General features: G+C 41.6%; 1 long non-coding RNA gene across 1 annotated transcript; it reads left to right on the forward strand.

The window, feature by feature from the left end:
- Window positions 1-8,286: 8,286 nt before the first annotated feature.
- On the forward strand, window positions 8,287-13,520 carry LOC103739119. Its single transcript, XR_607479.1, has 3 exons — window positions 8,287-8,443; window positions 9,639-9,723; window positions 13,481-13,520. It is a non-coding gene; the product is annotated as an uncharacterized LOC103739119 (long non-coding RNA).
- Window positions 13,521-22,085: the final 8,565 nt, after the last annotated feature.

Consider the following 22,085-nt stretch of genomic DNA (forward strand, 5'->3'; position numbering starts at 1 on the left):
GTCCTTTTTGATTCTTTGTTTTTGGAGTTCATTATATATTCTGGATGTTAAACCTCTGTCAGATGTGTCACTGATGAAGATTTTCTCCCATTCTGTGGGTTTTCTCTTCTTTTCACTTGGTTGCTTCTTTTGATGTACAGAAGCTTTTTTAATTTAATGAGGTCCCAATTGTTGATTCCTGACCTTGTTTCCTGAGCAATTGATGTCCGGTTTAGAAAATCCTTTCCTACGCCTATGTCTTGTAGGTAATTGCCCATGTTTTCTTCTAACAGTTTCAGAGTTTCAGGCTTCACATTGAGGTCTTTGAGTCATTTGGAGTTGACTTTTGTGCAAGGTGAAAGATAGGGGTTTAGTTTCATTCTTCTACAGGTGGAGATCCAGTTTTGCCAGCACCATTAGCTGAACATGCTGTCTTTCCTCCAATGAATGTTCTTGGCTTTTTTATCAAATATCAGGTGGCTGAAATTGCCCAAATTCATAGTTGGGTCTTCAATATTGTTCCATTGATCTATGAATCTATTTTTATGCCAGTACTGTGTACAACTTTAAAAAAAATATTTTATTATTTTTATTTTGGGTATATGAATTTTTGCATGTATGTAAGCTCACCTGTGTCATGCAATGCCCATGGAGCTCGTAAGAGGGCATTGGCTCCCCTGGAACTGATGCTATGGACGATTATTAGCCACCATGTGGGTGCTAGGAATCGAACCCAGGTCCTCTGCAAGAGCAGCCAGTGCTCTTAACTCTTGAGCCATCTCTCCAGCTCCCTCCATTTGTACAACTTAAAAAAGGTGAACATAAACAGGAAACAAAATGATCACTTTATATATTATGTTAAAATGGACAGTTATTTTCCTAAATTCCATAAGTCTTCAATTCTATGTTGTTCAACCTAATATTTTATTCTTAAAAACATTTCCTGTTACATATGTTTGAATAATTTTCACTAAATTAGTTTTTTTAACTGGGCAGTTGTTTAAGGGTCAACTATCATCTATATGTTAACTTATCAACCTTTCCCCAGAAGCAACTCTGTCTGAGTCAACCTTCCTAGACACTGCAATGTACATTCCTTGTCACGTGGATCCTGCCAAGTCCAGTAAGCACTGTGCAGCAGCTGCCTGCACTTAGGCTGTCATCCTGGCCCAACAGATGGGGAGAAGGTCAAAAGAAAAATCCAAATACTAGATAAACTGTAGTTTTAATCTATCTCTCCAAGTCATCTGAACCTCTGGAGAATTTTAAAGTATTTTTAAATTACAAAGATTTGATACACTCCAGTTCTCTTTGACAGTATCATAGTAATTAATGCCATTGCAACAAAGGGGAAAATATCAAAGCAATAAATAAAAAAGGAATTAATTTGTTGTTGATACAACATACCTTGGTTTCTCTCAAAAACTAAATTATTTTAATAATCTTTTAATTTTTTTAATATCAGAAAAAAACTCTCAATTCATTTCTAATCACCCCAAATGCCTCCTCATTTTCTTCCAAGTTACCAGTGTTGGGGCTACCTGGCATAGGAAACAGGAGTTTCTTCTCAGTCCAAGAGAGAAAATATGAGGAAGAAATCAGGGGCAGGGGCCACAGAATCTCTCAGGCTGGACAACTCTTAACTGTGTTCAACAAATGGAACCAACCAGTACTCCCCCAGGTCCAGTCCTTTCAGCAGAATAATACAAACTGGACTCAGATGGTTATTTTAGCAATCTTCCCAAGGGATCCAGAGGTGTGCCAAAGAAGCACCAAATATAAAACTTAGAAATCCTTAAACTCTACATTTATCTACTTCAATCATGTCTACAAAGGACAAGATCTTCCCATGCAGTCTTTTGGAGGTGGTTTCCTGTGAATACCCCCTTTCCCCAGCCCTTCTCCTAGCTATTATTGGGGTGCTTCAGGCATCTCCTACTTAGGATCTCTCCACACAGGGCATGTTTGTCTTGATATGGTGAGGTTTGGGTCCCAGACCTGGTCTCATCTATTTTGCAAACTCTGGCACCTCAAACTTGCTGGAGAGTTCCACGACTCTTCCTCCAAGTCCACAGGCCATGCAATGAGTGGGTGGACTGGGACAGTCCTCACCAACAGTATTCTAACTCACTTTCTGTTGCCATAACTTTTCCTGGGGAAATGTGAACAAATGTCTGTTCACTCCAGATAGGGCAGCAATGACAAACCAAAGAAATTATTTCACTCAAGCCTTGCTTGGTGAATCAATGAATTTTTGGGGGTTACTTACAGAAACATGGGTGACCCAAAGGCAGTTGCAGTACCAAAAACCTCACTTCAGCGTGGTGTGGTGGTAGACTCATGGAAGCTATATCCTCGCAGCTCCCTGAACAACGTGCAGGCAGCTCCACCAAAGAATCTCATCTCTCCCAGCAATGTATTGCTTAAATAACCTGGAGGAAGACCTTCCTGAGACTTGTAACTTTCTTGTGAGCTTCCCAACACCTCTTTTTCTCTCTAAGAGAGAATGCTTGAATTTTAAGAATATAGCTACACAACAGATCTGCAAGTGTCTATGACTTTATCATAGATGGTGGGTTTTTTTTTTCCTTTCAGAGATACCATGATCTGGTATCTTAAGTAAGGTATTATCTAATCTTCATGAACTTTCAACTCTGAATATGACATTAACCTCTATTCCTTATAAAGTAATATCTCTAAACATATTAAAAACTCATGGCTTTCCATCTGAGCCATTCAGGATGAACCAAGCCAGGCTCAAAGAAGTGTCTCTTGCTTCTCCTGTGACAGCAGATGTGACATCTACCCCTTGAAGATCTAGCTGATGTCTGGGAATCAAGCCTATATAAATTCTAGGTAGATATAACCCAAAACAAGACAATAGGAGTTGGCTTCATGACCCAGGCTTATATTCATAGCTATACCTTCTGTTAGCATGATAACTGTAACACCATACTCACAATCTCTTTAAGTATCTGAAGGAAATGTGTCTATCAACCTAGATGATTATTAATCTAGAGCAGGGATCAACAATATTTTTCTGTAATAGTTTAGATGGTAAACACAGTCTGAATCACAACTACTCAATCTGACATGATAGCCTGAAAGCACCCGTAAAAATATATACCATACTGCCAATGGCTCTATGCAAGCTTCTGATGGAGAAAAGACATCATCAGTGGTCTTATTCAGCCATGGATCCTGCATGCTACAATAATGCCTACCTAGCAAGATGTACCCACCGCTGCAATAGTGGTGTGACAATTATGAGGGGAACCAATTGCTTTCTGATTGTATATGAGGACTGCTCCACAGGAGAGATTTCATGCCTGGTACAGTAAACCTAGTCAAGAATCTATGAGTTGAGAAATCATAAGTCCTGGACGGGGCATCTACTATTGTTTTGCTAAGTGATCATAGTGTCAATCTGCCTTCAAAATATTTTTGTTATTACCCATAGATTTGTGCTGCTCTCAACTTTGGTCAGAGAAGCTTTCTTCAGCAGCTACTAGTTAATGCAGTGACTCATAACTGGTTTAGCTGCCAAGTATAAATAACTATGAATGTTCAGCTATTGATGAGTCATCTTTATCAACCTTCCCTCTTCCAAGGTTCAGAGAATACCATGAAAGAGGGGGAAGACAGGATGTAAGAGTTAAGAGTTAAGAGTTAGCAGTTGGGGAAGAGAGCTATGAAATGCTGACATCACTTCTGGACATGACAGGGTTGTTGTACACATCAACTCACAACAGCCGTAATTACCTGCACAAGACCTACATAAGATCAAGCCAGTCAAAATTCCAGCATGGATAGGGAAGGAGCCCCTGCCAAGGCCTCACTCCTAGCTGAGGAGCTACTGAGATTTGATAGCTTCTGGGGGAGGAAGAGTCATTCTCCTTTGGGAATGTGGGCACTGGTAGGTTGTGCATGCCCCAGTAGATGACCCCACACCTGTATACATTTTGGCAGCACTAACTGGATTCAGGAAGTTATTCATAACTATTAAAAAGACCATGGAGTTAAGAGGGAGACAGAGTTGGGGGAGGCAACTAGGGGAAACAGGAGAGAGGATTGTCAAAATATATGAAACTTTCAAAGAATAAGAATATTATTATTATTTTGTCCTTTTTGAGACAGGGTCTCCCTGTAGCTCCAGCTGGCCTGGAACTCACAGTGTAGACCAGGCTGGCCTTGAACTCATAGAGATCTCCTGCCTCTGCCTCCCGAGTGCTGGGACTAAAGGTGTGTGCCACCACACCTGGCTAGACTACTATTTTTAAAAATATGTAAATTAATACATGTGGATTGTTCCAATAAAACTTTATTTACAGAAATAGGCAATGGGAAAGTTTGTGCCTATGAGCTATAGTTTACCAAAGTGTTTTAGATTGTTAGTCTATATTCCAGATTTTAAGAAACTTTAGATTTACACTGATTCAAGGGTTATCATTAAGAGAAAGGGGGCTGTAGAGATGGCTAATTGAATGAAAGTGTTTGCTGCTCTTTCAGAGGACTCCAGTTTGATTCCTAGCACCTACCTGGGTTGACTCATAACCACCTATAACTCCAGCTTCTAGGGATCTGACACCCTTTTCTGGCCTCTGAGGGTGACTACACACATGTGACAGATGCAGACACACAGACAAACACACACACAAAATTAAATAAAATAAATCTTGTTTTTTAAAAAAGAGACTATCTACAAGGATATATTTATCATCTGTTCATAAAATAAGATTAAAAAAAAAAACTTTTCAGGGCCTGTAAAGATGGTTCAGCAGCTAAGAGCTCTTGCTGTAGTTGCAGAGGACTGGAGTCTCTTTGCTAGCACCCTTATCAGGTGGCTCACAAGTGCCTGTAACTTCAGCTTCAGAGGATCCAAAGCCCTCTTCTGGCCTCTGCAAGCACCTCTCACACATGTACACACAGACACACACACACACACACACACACACACACACACACAGACATACACACAGAGATGCACACACAGCACAACCAAAAAAATTAAATCAAATTTCAAAGAATAAAAAAACTTGTAAAATATGTACTTCACACACCTTTTTACAGAAAAGAAAAATGTGTAACAGATTTGAAAAATAGCCAGTTCCACTAGCCCCCAATCCCAATTGTCACAATCTAAAAGCTTTATTGTAGGAGTTGGAGAGATATCTTAGTCAGTGGTTAAGGGCACTGGTTGCTCTTGCAGAGGACCAGGCCCAGTTTCTAGCACCCACATGGTAGCTAACAACCACCTGTACCTCCAGAGGATTAGACACTGCCTTCTGGCCTCTGTAGGCATTGCAAGCATGTGGTGAACTTACATACATGCAGGCAAGTACTCATATATATAAAATATAAATTAATTAATTTTTAAAAATTTTTTGTTTATTTTTATGTGTATGAGTGTTATGTAGGCATGTGTGTAAGTACACTCATGTCATGCAATGCCTGAAGAGGACAGAAGAGGGCTCTGGATTCCCTAGAATTGGAATGACAGTTGTTAGCTGCCATGTGGGTGCTGGCATTCAAACATGGGTCTTTTGCAAGAATAGTCTGAGCTCTTAAAGATTGAGCCATCTCTCCAGCTGTAATAAATAAATAAATTTTAAAATTGAAAAATAAAAGTTTATTACAAAGAGGTACAAGGTACACATGAGTAACTCTGGAGATAGAAACACACTGTCATCAGCCATGTCATAAACACTGTCAGCCATGTCATAAAGCATCCTTGGTATACTAGACCCTGCACAATTAGATGGAGTTTCTAGCTACTTCTCAGATTTCTTACTGCAGAATAAAAGGTTTCCATGGAAAACTCTCAAAGGCCTATTTCATGGAATAATCTAAAGACACACGTGTGCATGCTTATACATAAACACAATCATGCAAAGTTTCCAAACTTCAGGCCAGATCAAGAAATCTGTAAAAAATCAACAGCAAGCTGTAAGTGGTAGTACACAACTGTAATCCTAGCACTCAAAAGGCGGACACAAGAGAATCTCTTCGAGTTCAAAGCTAGCTCGGGCTATACAGTAAGTTCAGTGTCAACCTGGACTACAAAATGAAGCCCTGTCTTACCTCTCCCTATCCTGACCCAACTTCTGACAACTAAACATATTTCAGTGAGTAATAATTTTTCCTATAGTATACAGAAGTTACCGAAGCCAGGCATAGTGGTAGGCACCTTCAATCCTAACACTCAGGAGAAGAAGCAGAGGCAGTAAGATGATCGAGGCCTGCCTATTATAGGGAATTTCAGATCAGCCAGAGCTACATACACAGTGAGACCCTGTCTCAAAAAAAAAAAGTGCACCAAAATATTAAAAATAATAGTTGTCAGAATTAGTTTAATTGAAACTTAAAATACAGCATAAGAACATTAATTATGGTAATAGTGGTAATAGCTTTACATTTTTCCATATTTTCCAGTAGTTTCTCAATTTGCATTCACTAGTGTTTACAATCTGAAAAATAATTCACTCACTCAGCAGGTGAAGGCTCTTGCTACCAGGCCTGGCAAACTGAATTTGATACCCTGGATGCACATGGTAGAAGGGGAGAACTGGTTTCCTCAATATGATTCTCTCTCTCTCTCTCTCTCTCTCTCTCTCTCTCTCTCCTCTCCTCTCTCCTCTCTCCTCTCTCCTCTCTCTCTCTCAAAAACCTAAAATGCAATAAAAATCTTTTAAATTTATCTGATACTCAGCACATTGCATAACTTTTCTAAACCTCCTTAGATTAACTCAGTGGCACAGTGACTACTGTATCACTAGTTCATAATTGAGATACTCTCATAGTAGGTAGTCAAGAAATGTGCCAAACAACTTGAGAAAATTCTCAGTTCAGCAGGTAACCTATTGAAGGCATTGAGCACTAAAAACTTCCGACAAAGTCCTTCTCGTCTTTGTTTGTGATATCTGCTATAAGCACGCAAAACTATTTGGCTTTATTACACTCCACAGTTATGTTTCACAGCTGTGCTTTTGTAGCTGTGAAACTTAGTCCTCCGATTACATCTTAACTGTTTACATTTTAGCTGTGAAATAGGATTTTGTTTTTAGCTAGCTAGCAAGAGAACTTCTGTTATACCAGTTTCAAAAGCTGTCACCTCAGAAATAGCAACTTTAAATAGATCAAAGTGTACTCTGCTCTTTCTCATGAGATGATATCTGCCATGTAATAATTAGATTAAATATTTAAATGATTTTATCATTTTCTCCTTAGAAATCTCTATTATATATATTCTGAACAATGAAAATACTCAATGTAGGAATATTGCTCAGTCTTTAGTCCTTGTCCATCCTTAAAACTCTTTTTCATATATACATAAGCACAAGAAAATGTTTTGCTAAGAAACAAACATATAGCTTAATGTGCAAAACAAGACTTAATTTGCTTAGCAGGGTTATTTAAAGTCTGAGGCCTTGGAACTTGAAGAGAGGTCTCTGGCAGGTGTGAAATGCTAATTCTTGGGACCCATGTCAGTATTTCTCCGATCTGCCTTTAAAAAGCATGCTATGTCTACAGTATATTTGAGAAGCATCAGTCGACCACTAGATATTTTCAGCAAGAGTTTTGGATATAATACGCAAGCTGTGCCTTCACAGAACAAGACTGGTTGGTCACAAATATACTTCAATGTTTGCATTTGATACTGTGTCCCTCCCAGTATAGCCACATTTGGGAGTGGTTCACTTATGACCTAAAGCTCAATCACTGACACTATGTTTGGAAGTCCCCTTTGGGACTCAGTAAAACTCACAAAATCAATGTCATTACTTTTAGTTTTGCTTCTTTCTGGACCAAAAACGGCACTGATTATACTCAGAACACTAAGGCAAATAACATTAAGCTTTTTCCAAAAATCAAATCCATTTTCAAGTATAAATATTTGCTCTTTTTGGGAATAATAAAAAGATTGGTCCATCAGCTCTGCAAAAATGAAAAAGAGGGGGCTGGAGAGATAGTTCAGTGGTTAAGAACACTGGCTGTTCTTGCAGAAGACCTAAATTCAAATTCCAGCACCCACATGACAGCTAACAACTGTCTGTAACTCCAGTTTCAGGGGATCCGACAGCCTCTTCTGTCCTCAACGGACATTACATGACACAGGTGCACTTACATGAAGGCATAACACTCATACACATAAAATAAAAATAGTAAATAAAAAAATGAAAAAAAGAATTTAAAAATGTTTGAACAATGGCAGCATGATTATGTTATAGAGTGTAACTCCTTTAGAAAGGAACATTTTCACATATACAATGAAGTTATGCCTTTGATATTTATTAAAACAGGGTGTCCCACTGGAGGACCAACTGGCAGGATGACCTGCTGAAGACCTAAGTGGTGCTTTGTTACTGTCACCTTAACATGAAGATACCACAGCATTTCCTATTCTATCCTTAAAAGAAGGAATCTTCATGATGGAAAGGAGATGCTCCCCCACCAGATCCTGAAAGTAAGCAGACATTACTCTTGTTCGTGGTCCTGAGATGTATTACCAGAGGAAGGGAGAGAATAGATTCTTTGTTTGGGGACCAGGGAAAGGGAAGATTGCTGACCTCTGTGGGTGAATCCCCAGGGGTCAAATTCAGGACAGTTGATTTTGAGAGAATGCTCTCCAGCACAACATGCATAGGACAGGGGATCACATGTAAAACCTAAGGATGGGCACCAAGATTTGAGTTATGGGAAAATCACTCCCATGCAAAGGATTAGCTCAGTGTACAGGGTTGTCCAGTAGAACATGATGACAGGTCAAAATTCCAAAGCCCCAGAAGACAGGGTATTAGGGTCCTTATAGAAAAGGAAGCTCCCTGAAAAGCAATTTCCTGTAAAAGAATTCTGTAGACCTTCAGAATTCTTCTAAAAGAAGAGAGGAAGGCATTCTTAGAGTGTGCTATTGAAGTTCATGCCTATCAAAAAGATAAGATTTAAGTCAATTCTGATTCTACTCAGAAATTGAAAACAGAAATGACAATGCCTGCAGCCCAAGTATTGCAGAATACATCACGCCTATGACATTTTCTAGTCATGCCTGCCATAGGTGTTAAATAAAGACTCTTACAGGAAAAAGTTGTCAAGGTGGTCAATTTTATGAATAGCCACTGTAGAAGTCAATAAAGTGTGAGGATGGAGTGAAGCAGTGTATCACCAACCTGCGGTATAGAGTGCAACAATCCAAGTAAGGGGCAATCAGCCCAAGGAATAGGGAGTGTGTAATATCTGTTCAGCCATTTAACTGTATTCACAGAGTTTTTTCTGTATAATATATACTGTTCCAGGTGTTAAGAGTGTAAAAAGCATTCTACCAGTAACTATCAGTTTCATACTACTGAGGAAGAGGTAAATAAACATGTAGCCTTATAGTACCAATAAAAGTTAAAGAAAAATGGGCAAGTTTATTATTTTGAGAATCAAGTCTATCTAGAACTTTACTATGCACAGTATTCTTGGGAAAGTTGTATGAGCCCTGTGAATCTCATTCTCTTTATCAGTAATTACTGAATCGAAGTACACAAACATTCACTTCATGTTAATTGTTGTTCCTGTTCAAAATGAGGTATGTAGTCTTGAGATAATTGATCAAATCTATCTGTATGATTAAAGAAGGTTTCAATCAACCAGAGATGCATTTGAATGTTCTTGTGCAGGATGAATGTGATCTGCCAGGTAAAGAGGAGGGAAACAGCATTCTGGATAAAGCGAACAACATGGGGAAAACCACAAAGGCACTAGGTAGGTGGCTCAATCAGGAATGAAAGATGGTTTAAATATGATAATAAGAGATCTTGGAAAGGGGGCTGAGGTGATGATAAAAATGTAAAATGGGGCTATAGTATATCAGGCCGTAGAATCTATATACCATGAGTAACTTACTATCAAATGCTAAAGGAAGATGCATTAGTCATTATTTGTTAATGAAATACTTGAGTTAGGCTACTTTATAAGGAAATTTATTTTTGCTTACAGTTCTGAAGATGCAGGGTTAAGGGGCTGTATCTGGTAATTTTTCTTAGTGGCAGAGTCCTGAAAAGGTCTTAGAGCATTATGAGGCAAGAGACAGGGCTTGGGGAGGACACACATGTTTTCTGGTCTCCTTCCTTATTATGAAGTCACCACAGTTCAGTCATGGGGATTCCATTCTGATGAATGTACCCAATCTTAGTCATCTCACAAAGAGTGCACCTCTTATACTCTAGTCACATCATGTTTCCACTGTCTCAGCCTGTTGTCATGGAGACTAAGTCTCAACACATGGATACTTGGGGAACACTCAAAATATCCAAACCATGGCAGAAGAACAGGACCTGAGAAAGATCTTCATGGTGGCATGCAGACACTATCTGGGAAGAGGACAAGTAGGTAGAGCATGAAGAACAAGATATATCTAAAAAGAATAAAAAACTCAACTAGAAAAACCATAGGGAATCTGTGGGTTGGGAGGCAAAGAGGCCAGCCAAGGCTTTTTTTTTCTGTTACCTGTTGATTTTAGTCCTTTAAAAGTATTATAAATAAGCTGGGCGTAGTGGTGCAAGCCTTTAATCCCAGCACTCGGGAGGCAGAGGCAGGTGGATCTCTGTGAGTTCAAGGCCAGCCTGGTCTACATAGTGAGTTCCAGGACAGTTGGGGCTACAGAGAGACCCTGCCTCAAAAAGACCAAAAAAAAAATCTATTTAGAGCCCTTCTTAAATGCATAACAGTACAATAAAGCCTTTACACCTGGCCTTTAATCCCAGCACTAGGGAGGCAGAGGCTTAGTGGATCTCTGTGAGTTGAAGGCCAGCCTGGTCTACATAGTGAGTTCCAGGTCAGTCAGGCTATCAGTAAGGCACTGTCTCAAAAAAACAAAAAAAAATAAAATAAAATAAAATAAAGCCTTTAGTTTTATCTTGCTGGAATCCTAGTAAGTAAGAATTTGGGACAATGAGAAAATGAACAGAAAATGAGGCTAGTTGCTTTGAATAATCATTTGACTGAGCTATCTTAGCCAATGAACCTGTAGGCCTTGATGACCACATTTTTTACATGATATTAGAGTAAATACAGGAAATTCAATCTCTTTTAAATGTTAGCCACTTGGGATGTCTGTTGACATTTTGCAAAGCAAACCATAAATGTACTTAAACCAATGAGTAAAACATTAAAATTAAAAATCAGCCTATCTTTTCTCCAAGTACCTTTTTCAAATGGCACAGAGAACTTTACACAAGCTCCAGGCACCTCTGTATTTAATTCCTAGGGGCAATGGTATTCATCAGTACATTAAGCAACCTGGTCAGGTAGTGCTGAGTCAACCTGGCTCTGGAACTCTCCTTACTTGTGAATACAGCACATAGGCCTTGAGATGTCAGTGTTCCAATATGATGATAAGGCACTCACTTATGCTGCTTTACAGGAGAAAGAACTGGAGTTTAAAAAGCCAGAGCTACCAATTTAGATTATGCTACTGTAACACTCTCGAACAGAATCTCATTTTAAAAGACAGTGCCTAGAAGAAAAAAAGGCTTAATCTGAGATTGTGGAAGTGGTGCTCCTTTGAAAGGTGCTTCTTCTTCTTCTTCTTTTTCTTTTTATATCTTTTTTTTTTTTTTCGTTTTCATTAGGAACCAAGCATTGGTACTAAGATTGCACCTGTTTATTTATATCACAAAGTACAAAGGTGATCTCTTAATGGGAGAACTTGCCATTGAATCACTGGATGTGTGAGCCTCAGAGGAGCTTAGCTTGGACATGATTATGGAAATAACAATTGCAGCATTGAGGACAAAAGTTAGGAGATGTGCTTCTAAACTATCTTATTTGAATAAAGGACTGCAAATTAACTTATTGGAGGAAATGATCACTTTCTCAAAATCTTTAAAGTGTACTAGGAAACACAAAGTTTGTATGTGGTAATTAGCTTAACAAGGAAAGTGGTAGATGCCATGATCAATACACTTTGGCAGGATTAATGAGTGAAACTATAGCAGCAAGAAGCCTATAGTTTATAGGCACTTCTTGCTGGAGGACTCTTGAAATCACAGCAACATGTTTGCTCTTCTCCTCCTTTCTAAGTGATGAAATTATGATACACACAAGGTAGACTCTTCCTCATGGCCTAGAACCTTAAAGTCAAAATATAGCATTTACATTTCTTGACTTATAACTTTTATAACCTTTACTTAAGAATTTACCCAAGGGGGGGTGGAGAAATGGCTCAATGGTTAGGCACACCCAGTGCTCTTCCAGAGAACCCAGGTTCAGTTCCCAGCACCCACATGGTGGCTAAGAACCATCTGAAACTGTAGTTTCAGGGGATCCAATGCCCTCTTCTGGCCTCTGCGTGCATTGTAGGCACATGGTACACTTACATGCAGGTGAAACACTCACACAAAATAAAAATAAGTAAATAAAAAGAGAATTTATCCAAAGTAAATTCCTGGTGCTCACTTTTTTTTTTTTTTTTAACTATTCCCATTGCAGAATAGTTAAAAAAAACTTGTGTTCCTAGAGTCATTTCCCAGAGGGTGGTGCTATTACAACTAAAACTAGGGATGATATTCAAAGTCTCATGTATAACAAGTGGATACAATTTTAAAATAAAAAGCCAGCCTCTTCTACCACTGAACTAGGATTAGAGGACAGCAACTCCTTTGACCTCAGTAATGTCACTTTTCAAAGCTGGGATTGTCCTCCCATTCACTTTGAGCCATAGTCAGAAGGTAATTGATCTATGGACATTTGTTCACTTCATTTCTTGCACATTATTGTTAGTACAACTGAATTTAGCAAAGAGAACATTCAAAACTCAGGATAAAATGAGAGAATTTAAAAATAAATAAATCTCTCAGCAGCAAGTGTTATAAACTGTTGCTATCTGACTTTGGAACTATGAGGCAGACATTAAGGAATGCTTAAACAACTGTAGGCTTGCTTTGTGCATGAGCTGAGTACCAAGTCTGTCAGCTTCTCAGAACACCATGAAGAAAAAAACAAAAGGAAGCCAAACCCTAAGGATGGAAGGTATAGATAAGGGTTTGGAAGTGTTCAGAATGCCTTTGCTGGTGAGGCAAAATTATCCTGTGTGGAACCTGTGGGAACTATGGCTGCCAGTAAAGCTCAATTTGACTTCTAAGGGCAAAGGTTAAACTTTCTATAAAGATCTTGGAAATATTTACCATCAAGACATAGTTCCAGGCAAGGAAAACATGTTCATCATCAACCAGTTTCTCTAGCTAGTCTTTCTGATTCACCTCACTGCAACCAAGTTAGCACAGAGCAACCTGCAAAAGACTTGAACTTGTGCTTTTTCCTATACATTTGGCTGATAGGCTACAACACTACACAATATTTAATACCAGATTGGAGACTGAGTTCCTGAGCAGAGGTCAGAGGTACTTAAAGGACAGGTTTTTTGCTCCTCACCCTCCAAGGTCAGCTAAGTTCCAGGGGACTATGGAGCATCTCTTAAAATGTCCTGTAACTGTGATGCATCACCTGTCCTCTTGTTCAGGGAGGCCATGGAGACCCCACCAGATGGTCTTGAACAAGTGTCCAGTCGACGAAGAGGAGGATCAACTCCGAGAACACATTTCCTCCATGCTTCCAAGTAAAGCCAGCCATAGTCGAGCAGGACCTTTGACTTATCTTCACATAGATGGAACTGGTAAAAGAAAGGAGCCAGGGGCTCCTCCCAAGCCCATGTGACCCCTGAGGAGCAGATCCTCAAATGACCATAAGAGTAAAAATAAATTGGTTTATTTGTGCCAGCTATATGGTCTTAAACACTCAAAAGGAAAATATAACCAAAAAGTAAAGTGATCAGTATATTTCTTTAAGAATTCAAGGGATTACACTTTCCAGACATTAGGCTTATGTTCATATAAAATGTTAGACAATTATTTCTCATTGATGATTTCGTTTCTAAGCAGAAAGTGCTGCTCAGATGTACAACTTCAAATCTTGGTCTGCAATACTGAAGTGCTCACCTGTAGCTAAAGGAGACAACCCACTATTGTTCTAAAATGATGACTAAATTTGTTTTCTCCCCCTATTTAGAAGCCTTTGAGAGGGAACCAGCACTGATTCTAGCCACTCCAACAGCTATCAAAATGCCTGAAAGCAAATCCTGAATCCATCACTCTCGAGTCCAGCCTTGGCAGACAAAAGAAAAATGAGAAGGAACCCAATAGAGGGATGCTTTTGGAAGTTCTCATCAATTCCAATGGACTCTGATACAAACATTTGAAATTTGCCTGTTCTGACTTTTTTCTGGTTCCCTGTCTAGAACTTGTAATGCTAACTACTCTTACCTTTACTTCTCATTCACATCTCCTATTCACCAAGGACTTCTTTTCTCCCTACAGCTAAGAGTTATGCAATTTGAGAGTCTTTTAGATAGATCCACTGAAGGGGTACCTCAATTGCCTCACCCTGCATCCCTGTTTAGCATGGAAGAAGCCAGATCGGTCTGCATCTTGATTCCCTAATGGCAATTTGGGTAACCTCTTCAGAGAATGGTGTGATAAGAATAGGAGGTAGAAATTGGCTAGGCAGTTAGGGTACAAAGACCCCAAAGAAAAGTAGCCAGTCTCTTGGCTAAAAGTCAAAATGTCCTTGGGCCTCTTAGCAACATATTCTATTCCAAAGGCCAAAAATGTCAAAAGTGGGGCTGCAGAGATGGCTCAGTGGTTAAGAACACTGGTTGTCCTTGCAGAAGACCCAGTTTCAAATCTCAGCACCCACGTGGGCAGCTAACAACTGTCTGTAACTCCAGTCCCAGGGGATCTGACAGCCTCTTCTGACCTCCGCAGGCACTGCATGACATGGATGCACTTACCCACAGTGATGGGGAGATAGGGGAGGAGTTGGAGGGAAAGGGAGTGACATGGATTTGATCAAAACACCTTATATGCATGTATAAAATTCTCAATAATTTGTTTTTAAAGTTGAAAAATAAATGCATAAAGGATCTTGAAGCTAGAGAGATGGCTTAGTGGGTAAGAGCACTGGCTTTTCTTGAAAAGGAGCCAGTTTGATTCCCAGCACCCACATGGTGGACAACACTGTCTGTAACCCCAGTTCCAGGGGATCTGAGGCCCTCTTCTGACTTCCTCTGGCCCAACACCGGTGCACTTACATATATGCAGAATATACTCATATACAGAAAATAAAAACAAATTAATTAAAAAATTTTTTAAGTATATAGGTTCTCAAAGCAGTGAATATAATAAATATATAATAATAATATAGCTTGAAATTTTAATTCAAGATTTATAAAAGCTTCTCATGGTCTATACTTTTCTTTCTCTCATTCTGGAAAATTATCTCCTGAACATTCCTATCATGCTTCTGCTCATCACAATCAAAAACTTAAATTTAGCTTCAGTGTCAGCCCTTCCATGAAGTCTTCCCAGACTGCTCTGTTTCCTCACAATCTAGTGTTCTTAAAGAAATAAGTTTTATTCATACAGCTAAAATCTTTATGACTAAAAGATCTCTTTATCCCTTTTGCAATTGGCGCTCATCCTTCTCTGGCTTGTTCTTTATGCCATTTAAACCACGTGATTATGTAACTTCTGGTTTTGTGGTTTGTCAAAATGTTATGTTAAGCCGGGCGTGGTGGCGCATGCCTGTAGTCCCAGCACTTGGGAGGCAGAGGCAGGCGGATCTCTATGAGTTCAAGGCCAGCTTGGTCTACATAGTGAGTTCCAGGACAGCGGGGGCTACAGGGAGACCCTGCTTCAAAAATAAAAAATGTTATGTTAACAGGCATTATCATTGCATTAATATCACATGCATTCTCTTGCAATTTGCCTTTTCAACCGACATTACTTTCAAAACAGCCCATTCACTTTTAATGGCTGCAGAGTATTTCACCATAGGAATGCATCAGTATACTGTTACATTGCAGTCTGAAAGACATCTAAGCTGTACAATGCACAGCTTAGCTGATGAGCAACTCCAGGACAGAAGTATTAACAGTTTCTGCTTCTTTTCCTCACTTCCTCAACACCTAAGAATTACTAAGCACATAATGTGCTTTGAATAAAGGTGATGCTGTGTGCCTGGTACACAATACACCCTCCATAAAAATGTGCTGAGTGAATAAATGTTGGCTAAGTGTGATTTTAAATCCTGTCCTGTCTTCTAGTTTCTTCATCGGTAAGATTTGAGGGGGGACTACCTCAATCCTCTCTAGAAAGTCCTGAAGGTATTTCAGGGTCGACAGGAGACCAGAGAAACAAGGTTACTTCTCAGTTCCCCTGATTCCTCCTTAGAGGATCTCAAAGCACTGTACAATCGGGATTTTCTCCAGTGACAGTTTCCCCACCCATTTGTCTCAAGGTCAGCTCAGAGCAGTATTCAAAACTTAGTATCTTATAGGGTGTGCCCTAAGGGCCAGGGTCACTGTCTGGATGTAAATAACAAGGTTGCTATTCCTCACGGAATTGAATTTTTCTTTCCTTGCGCCTGGTTCATGCTCTGACAAATCGCGTTCCAGGAGCTTGCTAATTTAACTGCCGCCTTTAGCAGGTCCCGCGCCCCTGCTCGCCCTCCCTCTCGCCCCACTCCCCACTCTTCCTGCTCCTAAGTAGATGGGATGCTCTTTGACCGCCTCCCCAGTGCTTTGTGACTATACACTGTAGCCCGGGGCATACGGAACCATCTATCATCATCCTGTCTCTGGACGTGACCAGTACTTTGCTTCAAAAAAAATTAATCTGATGTTTAGGGAGAGACAGCCATTGCACAGTCCACATGCACAGCCTTGCCGCAGACCCTGCAGCTGCGTTTTCGACGCCTCTGGCTTCAGTTCAGCAAGCTTCAAACTTGACCTTCCAGAGGCCTTCAAAGGCAAAAGCTTTCTCCCTCTCCCTTGCTGGCTCCTAGGGCGAGCGTGGGCCTCCTTGTGGGAAGCAGCCGCCTAGACCAGAGCTGGGAACTGCACGTCGAAGCGCGGGAGCTGCGGCTGGGTGGGGGCTGGGGAGCTGGCGGGAAGGGGCCGGAGGAGGTGGTGGGAGGAGGATGGATCCGTGTGCATATGCAAGAGGCATCCGCTTGGCCCTTCACTCCCGCAGCTGCGGGGGCGGAGGCGGAGGAGGAAGGGGGAGGGGAGGGAAGGCATAAGATGGGGCGGGGCAACGAGAACAGCAGCTACCCGAGGACGCAGCTTGCAGGAACGGAAGAGGTGATTTGCATGGCGCCCAGTGATTGGCTGAGGCCCGGGGGCTGGGTCTGAGCGGAAGCCCCTGAGTGGTTTCTCATTGGAAATCATAAGGTCCTTTGGTTTCAGAGCCGGGACCCGCCTGGTGGGTGCAATATGAAGTCTGGCCGCAAGGGGACGCGATGTCCTATCTTTGTTCTGGTTAAAGGTTCCTTTTCTGTTCTCCCCACCCCGTCCTGCCTCCACCCCCCACACGCAGATTCACACGCAGAAAGTGCAGAGAAACCCTGTGATCCAGTCAACTGGCACTGCCCCGTCTATTAAGAAAGATGAACGCTTCTTTCTCTTCCATCTCCTTCATGGGAGACCACTTTTCATTTCAGATTATCACATCAATAAATATTCTTCGAGGAACAAAATAGGCACTTTGCCAAAAGATAAGAGAATATATACGAAATGTGTGGATTGTAGAAAGGCGAAACACCGGAGGCAGGAGAATAGGCGTACATATGTAAATAACGCACATAATCACATCCAGAACACAAAACACAAGCGGCAGAGACAGGCAGGACACCCGGGGAGAACAAGGATCGCTCCCAAGGTTCTCAGAGGCTGCATGCTCCCTACATGCAGAGACACACACCCACTGACAAGCCCACTCTTCCCCAACACGGAGGCACGCACACTTGCACACACACAAGGACCTCAGAAAAAGCATCCACACGAATTCACACGCAGTAAAAAAAAGATTGATGGGAAAATACTAGAATAGAATTAAAATGGCTCATCCCCTCCCCCTCCAAAATATAGTCAAGCGGAATGATTCTATTTGCATAATACTAATATAGGCTCAGGACGACGACAGGGGCAAAAAAAATGGCTCCATTTGAGGCATACACTAGAGAATGCGTGTATACAACACACACGCACGCACGCGCCTGCGGGCCCCGACACACCCACAGCCTGTGTCCTCCGCCCACGGGCACAGGAGGAGGACAGATGCCGTCAACAACGCTCAGTACAGTTGGGGGGCACCCTACCCGTCTAAGGAGCCCTCTAGAGAACCAAGGTTTTCTAAACACCCACACCCACACACCCCTATTACACAAGTGAGTTGTGTTTAAAGAAGTAATTGATGAACTGTAGATAACATGGTGCTGGAACACACCAGCTTAAACAATACTTCGAAATGACTTCAGCCTTGAAGACAGCTTTCTCAAATGCTCCTACAGAAAAAAAAAAAAATCATACCTGAGAAAAATATTTTCCCATTTACTCTGCTTCCCCTTTATTTTCCTTCTCTTTCTTTTTTGTCCTTCCTTATTTTACAGGGAGAGGAGAGAGCATTTTTCTCTTCCTCCAAAAGAGCATAGATAGCTGGTTTTGTTTTGCGAACCGGGAGCTTTCTAGTTAGTTTCCCAGCGAAGAAGGTGGTGAGGAAGGTTTTCACCACCATAGCCGCCCAACCAGACAGCACCACAAAAGGCATTATTACACACCCCAAATAGCAGGGGCTGTCTATATATTTACGAATCTGTTCAAATATTTAACCTCTTAACTTGCTAAATATTCCCTTCTTCCTTCTTTCTCTCTTGCGCTCCCCCCTCCCAATCTACTCCTTTTCCTTGCTCTTTCTAAAAAGGATGGGGACAGAAAGCTCCTTTCTAGACTCCTAAATGTAGTTGGGGACAAGGGTTTTACCTGGTTGTTTCAATGTCGATTTCGTTTCCTAGTAATTATCTTTTTGCCAGCCAAAAAGAATGAGTTTGAATAACCAGAGTTACATTTTTAAAACTAGAAGCCTTGATGTTGCCCCTCAGCTTGGAAAAGCAAGTCTAAATCAGAGGGGGTTTCCTCACCCTCTAGAAGCCGCCAGTCCCCAACCCGCTCCATCCTTAATATGTCCTTCTGCGGTACACTCCTTCTGGTCGAAGGACTTGTTGAGGAACCATTGCACCAGAAGGAACCTTCAAAGACTAGCAGAGAGTTTTGTCAGTGTGTAGTGAGCCACCAAGGCTAGGGGCGAGGCGCCGGTCTGTGGCAGGGACCAATTTGGAACATCACCACTGCAAATTTCTTATTGCCCAAATCTTCCTTTGTGGGTCAAATAAAGCCTTCTGAGAGCCAATGTAAAATTGGAAGGTACCGTAGTGCGGGGCCTTTATTGCAGCAGAAGTGTTAGCTCTCTCAAAGCTGTCCTTATTTTGATGAATGAGGGGGAAGGAACAGTGCATAGGCACAACGGAAGATGCAGGGGGTGGCCCACCTTCTCCAGGATGCTGCCCAAGCCCTGCTCTGCAGGCAGCTGCCCAGGGTAGTAACCCCTCTCACTAACCCTTGAACACTTTTACCCCAGGGTGCTCCAGCTTCACCTAGGACTCTTCTGTGACACAATTTTAGGTGTCCTGAAGGTGTTTGTCGGTGTCGGTGTCGAGGGGAAGGAGTCCTTTCTTAAAGAATTCAAGAAAAACCCGACGCCTGTAAAGTTGATGCATGAAATATTTATCTTGGCGATTTTCCTCTAGCCTAAAAATAACTTCATAATTTGTTGCCTGGTTTACTTCGGAGAGGGTGAAAAACAAAAGTGCAGTTTGGATAGTAAGATAAGTCTCCTTGTCAGAGTTGGTCAGTAGTGTATAGCAGTAATAGCAGCTTCCAACAGCTTCAGAGATCTCTCAGCCTCTGAGGTGGAAGCCGGCAGAGAGCATCGTAGAAGCAGCCCGCACCTGACCCTTGTCCTCAACAAATTCTAGTTGGGATAACACCTCTCAGTGATCCAAGAGCTCTTGTCCCCGGAGATCCCTGAGTAGCTAACCTGAGTTACTGAAATCTCCTTTCTGCTTGGCAATGACCTTTACTGGCTGCCGTCTGAGCTGGCACTCCCCCACCAGGAGCACCCAGGGCCGCCCAAGCCTTGGGCAAAGTGAAGGAGAAAAGGAAAGGCATAAAGTATATATTTTAAAGAGGTTTACAAAAACCTTTTAAACAGACTGAAGAAGAGGTAGGAAGCTGTTTCAGAACAAAACAAACACAAAGAATATTTACTTGTGCCACGTTAGAGGTGGGAGAAAGAGCATTGGCTGCTTACTGTTAGGAGGTACATCCTCTAAAATGCCATCTCTTTGGACGACTGTGATTGTCCCTCATCCCATAAGCCCCTTTAGAAAAGTGCGGGGACTTTATGAGTGTTCTAGATTTTCCTTATCAGATAAGACATTCATTTGGACACATTATCTAAATCTGCGAAAGAATGAAGGCTGCTTGTCACGTCCTTCATTTCCAGCAATGTGTGCCACCCAATTAGAAGCAATTTAGGCAATCCAGACCATATGAGAAGGTGTTAAAAATAGGTTTTCTAAAGCCTCAGAACTCCAATTCGGAAGAAAATCTAAAATTACATATGTAGCGTTTCTTTACATAAATATATAATCTGAGTGTCTCTTGTTTGTTCTTTTTTCCTTCAGGGTCCCCACCCCCTTTTCTTTTTGCCTGCCTGGCTTTTAGGAATTCATAATAGAAGTGAAGTGCAAAACTCAGGAAGAAGAACTGGGGTCCTTAAAAAGTCTTTCTAAGACCAAAAAAAGAAAAGAAAGTCTGGGTAGGGTTGGGACAGCCTTTTCCTGGCTTCTCGCTGTGGTCCTGTTCCAGGCAGTAGTTTTTTGACTTCCTTCTACCAAGACAAGAAAGCCCTGGAGTGGTGCAAGAAGACTGACCGGCCAATACCTTGCTGGCCTTAATGGGGAAGGGGAGCGGGCTGAGCAGGTGGGCTCTGACCATTGGAGGAAAGTCAAGAGAGCCACCAGCTCCTGAACACGCCCAGAGGGTTATAGTTGCAGAAAAAGGAGCCAAGAGGGTGTGTTGAGAGAAAAAGGTAAATAAAAGCGTGCACACACTCCCTAAGAGAATGGGGAAGGTAAAACTGAAAACGCTAAACAAAAGGTTTGACTCCAAGGCAAGTTCTCCTGAAGGCGTGAGAATGTGAACTTGCAGAGCTCACAAGGCACGGTTTCGGCATTCCCACAGGCTGAGTGCGGGTCCTCTGAGTCGATTTAGGCACCCTCTTCTTTGCACCAAGCCTGTGAGCCCAGCAGCGAGGTTTTGAGAGGCCATTTTTTCCTCCGAGCTCTCAGAAGAGATCTGGTGAGGAAAAAGACCAGAGCAAAGTTGACAGAACTTCCAGGAAGTGCTGGGCCGCTGCCCGCGCTTTCTGCAGGCGGGAGCCGGGAGCTGCTGCCCAGTTTTCAACCTTTGATCTCTTTGGCTGCGAATCCTTGTTCCCTGGGAGCAGTGCTCAAAGCTAACCCGCCAGAAGGTGAACCCTGAGGTTCCTGGATAAGGTTGGTGGGCCAAAAGGAAAGAGTGTTCCTGAGCCCAACTGGGGCTCAGGATGTCAGAGATCTCCCAGGTAGGCAGGAAGTCCCCAGCTTCTATAAGAGGACAACTGCCCCTCAAGGGGGCTGACATGCCCGCTTCAAGAAGCCAGTCCTTCAGACAGAATTTAAGGCCAGAGCAACATTTACTCCTAGAGCTCGAAAAAGTGGAGAGTGTGTGTAGAAGTGGGAACCAGGCTTGCGTTTGACCAGTACATGCCTTTGTTTTTTCAAAACAAAAGAGGCTCCTCCAGAGGGGGCGTCAGTGCCTGGGCAGGACAAGCTAAGGGCCGGAGCTTCTCCATGTGAGCACAGATGAACTAACTGCCCCACCCCAGGCAGCTTTTCACAAAGGTGTCTCATATAGCAGTATTAAAACTCCTTGCTAATTTTTACCCATTTGTTGTTTGTTTGTGTCTAACGCATGAACTAAAGCATTTGGTTGTTAACAAATTTTTCAATTCAAAAATATTTCCATTTTCAAATAATTTTCTCTGAAAATAATTAAATTTCTTCATGCAAAGTTCTTTGAAAAGGTAAACAGAACACATTTTTTTTTTACAAAATGGAATTAGAAATGG

This window comes from Nannospalax galili, unplaced genomic scaffold (assembly GCF_000622305.1).
Source record: "Nannospalax galili isolate Female #2095 unplaced genomic scaffold, S.galili_v1.0 scaffold918, whole genome shotgun sequence".
Lineage (NCBI taxonomy): Eukaryota > Metazoa > Chordata > Mammalia > Rodentia > Spalacidae > Nannospalax > Nannospalax galili.